We start from the raw sequence: 4,405 nt of genomic DNA, 5'->3' as shown, positions 1-4,405 counted from the left end.
TTGTGGAGGGCACCTTTTGGGATGAGCACTGGGTATTGCATGGAAACCAATTTGACAATAAATTTCATATATTGGAAAAAAACAAACAAACACCTATTTGTGAAGGATCATTCTGTGCAGACGTATTCTGTACTATAGAAACGGGACAAGGAAAGCACACAGATACCTCTGCTTTCAAATTTTTGGCACACTGGATAGGAAGACAGATCATCACATCATCAAGTCTATGTGGTAGATCCACTGATGATAAGTACTATGGAGAAGAAGTAAGCAGGGAAGAGGAAATCATGTTGTTTTAAATCAAGTCTGCAGGGAACGAACTGAAAACTAATACCTGAACAAGGAAGGATAGACAGGAGGATCATCAGGGACAACATATTGTGGTGGGAGTGTGCTTTCAGTCTTTGAGGAGCAGTCTGGAGGCTTGAAAAGCAGTCTGCAAACCCACGGGTACCACTGTGACTGCTGTAGGGTATGTGAGGGGCCCCTATCTGTTTAAAATACATTCAGCTTTAAATAAAAGGGCTGGACTGCATCAGAGATGGTGAATATGTAACATTCTCCCCACCCCACCACCCCAGACAGTGCTAATTAATCACATTTCCTTTTCCAGATGTGCCCTCAAAATCCCATTGGCATCAAGTGCTGAAATCCACTGTCACCTATTGATCAGGGATGACAGAGTTCCTTTTGAAAATATGATGGCTTTACTGAAGGAAGACATAGATCTGTCATCCAGGAGTGCTTTGGGAAAACTGGGACACAGGAATAGGGGCTGAATTAGAACAGGGTAAGCGAGGAGGAAATCTGAGCATCATGTGTAGCAGATGCTTAGATGAGCAGCTGTGAGAGGTAGTGCAGCACACCCAAGACAGGCCTTCCCCACAGAACACTCTGAAGATGCAGAAGGTTCTGAGAAAGTAAGTGGTGGATGTCCCCTTCTCCAAATGTCTGTAAGCTCCAGGGCTACAGACACCCATTTAGCCTCCCACATTGCCATGTCTTCCTTCTGTTTTACCCTCCTTGCATTTTCTTTACTGTAGTAAGTAACTACAGATTTATTGCAAGGCACCACTTTTATTGAAGGAAAAAATGTGCCCTTCTTTATTTGCATTATGGGCACTGATAAAATATAATAATTATATCAAATGGTGTCTTGAATGAGTCAGATTTATAATTTCTCCCACTTTGACTTGGTTCAAGAATTAGAGAGATTGAAAATATTGTTGGCAGTATAAAATGGCAACTTAATTGGTGGTTAAATAAAACTCAGCACCAGATATTAAAAGGCTTTCCTATTGATGTTAAATTGCTCCTTCCCAGGGAGGATGAACAGGTATTATTTTATGCCTAGAGGAAAAATAAGTTCCCTTCGTTGCATAGCACAAAGCAACAGCCTTTATATGCATACTTAAAGCAAAATTAAGTAAAAAGTGATAATTATGTAAAGGGCTAATGGAAATGGCCTAGGTTGGCATGGCTAGTTCAAATGTAGGGTCCAAAAGACACTGTAAATTCATCTATGACTCATTCCTCCTGTCTTGGTCTAAGGATCACCAAAGGACTTTGGATTTTAAACTACCTATGACTTGTACCGTGTGACCTGCATGATAAATGTCTCTGATTGCTACTGGTCAGCACAGGGTGAGGGAGAGATGAATCATTTATTTAATACATATATATGACTGCTTTCTGTGTGCTATCAGTACACTAGGTGCTAAACACAGCATGGAAAATATAAAAGACTTGGTACCTGTCTTTGTAGATTTTAGAGTCTAGGACAGGCCACCTAGGAGAAACCTGTTTCTAAGATTCAGACCACAAGCATAATCAATCATCTACCAGAAGATACAAAACGGTGATCATTGGACAGACTCTGGCCTCAAGTCATGAGGTATTTTTTGGGTGTTCCCTGGCTTTATTTTAAGTTGAATTTAAGTGCCAGGAATTGAAATCAGTGTTTTTAAATGACAACTGTATTCATAAGCCAAAAATTCATCCTTTTAAAGTGTACATTTTAATGTGTTTTAGGATGAAGAGTTGTGCAACCATCACCACTATTTAATGGTTAAGATAGTGCAAAGGCTCATCACCCTTTGAGGTAATGGAAATTCTGAACCCATTAGCAAATATCTTCTAAATCCCTCTCTCTCTAGCCCAGGAAAACCACTAATCTACTTTTTATTCTTTATGGATTTGTTTACTGCGTACAATTCATGTAAACAAATTAATACAATATGTGTTCTTTTATGACCGGCTTCTTTCACCTGTATTTTCAAGGTTCATCCATGTTGTAGCATGTATTCCTTTTCCTTGCCAGATAATATTTCATTGCATGTATAATATTGTGATTTCTAATAAGAAACAGGTCTTTGTGCCCATTTCAGGCACAGAGTTCCTAAAATCCTTGGACTTTCCTAAACTGGGAGAGCAATAAATATGTCTTTTGTTATGTTAGTGAGTGGACTTTTGGAAAGCATCTCAGGATGGCTGCTGGGAGAACGAACCACAAAATTGTAGGCTTCGAACTTTGAGTCTCACCTCCCTGACCTCCAGGTAGTAAAGTGGGGCCAGAGAATGAGTGGGGCTGATGTGGGCACAGAGACTGAGTTAAACTGCCAATGATTCCATCAATAATGCCTATGTAATGAAGCCTCCATTAACAGGAGTGCTGGTGCATAGGGGCACTTGTACCCCAATGTTTATAGCAGCACTTTCAACAATAGCCAAATTATGGAAAGAGCCTAAATGCCCATCAACTGATGAACGGATGAAGAAGTTGTGGTTTATATACATAATGGAATACTACTTGGCAGTGAGAAAGAATGAAATAGGGCCTTTTTGTAGCAACATGGATGGAACTGGAGAGTGTTATGCTAAGTGAAATAAGTCATACAGAGAAAGACAGATACCATATGTTTTCATTCTTATGTGGACCCTGAGAAACTTAACAGAAGACCATGGGAGAGGGGAAGAAAAAAAAAAAGTTAGAGAGGGATAGAGGGAAACCATAAGAGATTCTTAAAAACAGAATAAACTGAGGGTTGATGGGGGGTGGGAGGGAAGGGAAAGTGGGTGATGGGCATTGAGGAGGGCACCTGTTGGGATGAGCCCTGGGTGTTGTATGGAAACCAATTTGACAATAAATTTCATTAAAAAATATAAAAATAATTTAAAAAATTTAAAGGACTGGTCGGTGAACATGTGAGCATTTAGGGAGAATAGTGCACACGAGTGAGCATGGGAGGTTTGTACCCTTTCCATATGTCTTTCTGTGTGCATCTCTTCCATTTGGCTGTTTCTCAGTTACATCCTTTTAAAATAAACTTAAAATCTAGTAAGTAAAATTTTTCTATGAGTTCACCGAGCTGCTTTAGCAAATTAATTGAATCCAAGGAGGGGGGGTGGTCACTGAAACTTCCAATCTATAGCAACTTGGTCAAAAGCACAGGTGACCACCTGGAATTATAATTGGCATCTTTGTGATCGGAGACTTAACCTGTGGGATCTTCTGTTATCTCTAAAGTGTCTGAATTGAGTTGAGTGGTAAGACACCCAGGTGGTGCAGGAGCATTGCTTTCTGGCATGGAGAATCAATACTTTTACTCTTAGTACGGATATGCCACATGTTATTTATCCATTGATCAGTGGGTGGACTTTTTTTCCTTTGGGGCTATAATAATGTTGCTATAAATATTTGTGTAGAAGATTTTTTGTGGAAATATGCTTTTATTTCCCTTGAGTATATATCTAGGAATTGAGCTGTGGGGTCATACAGTAACCCAATCTTTAACATTTTGAGGAGCTACCAAACTGTTTTCCAAAATAAATGCACCATTTTAAATTCCCCAAAGCAACACATGGGGGTTCCAATTTCTCCATTTCCTTTTCAAAATTTGTCATGATCTGCCTTTTTAATTTTAACCATCCTACCACATGTGACTGGAATTTCATTGTGGTTTTGATTTGCATTTCTCTAACAACTAATTATGATTATCATCTTTCCCTATGCTTATTGGCCATTTGTATACCTAGTTTGGAGAAAGGCATATTCAAATATTTGTCCACTTTTAAAATTGTATATTTTAAGCAAAATTAAGTAAAAAGTGCTCATTATATAAAGGGCCAACAGAAGTGGTCTACACTTGGTGGTAATAACTTAAATCTAGGGAGCTGAAATCCCTGTAAACTCACCTATGACTCATTCATCTTGCCTTGATCTGAGCTGTGCCAGATTCGCTTGAGGCCTTTAGTTTTTGAGCACTCTCTGCCTTCTACTCCATGGCTTATCTTCCTTCCTTCATAGAAAGTGTCTTGATTTGCTACTAATGTTTAGTAGCAAATTATCATTGAATTATATTTCAGAGGTCTTTTATTAGGTATGATTTGTTGATATTTTTCCCCA

The sequence above is a fragment of the Herpailurus yagouaroundi genome, unplaced genomic scaffold (assembly GCF_014898765.1).
Source record: "Herpailurus yagouaroundi ecotype Mexico unplaced genomic scaffold, PumYag 140, whole genome shotgun sequence".
In the NCBI taxonomy this organism is placed as follows: domain Eukaryota; kingdom Metazoa; phylum Chordata; class Mammalia; order Carnivora; family Felidae; genus Herpailurus; species Herpailurus yagouaroundi.
Note: the sequence above shows the minus strand (reverse complement) of the source record.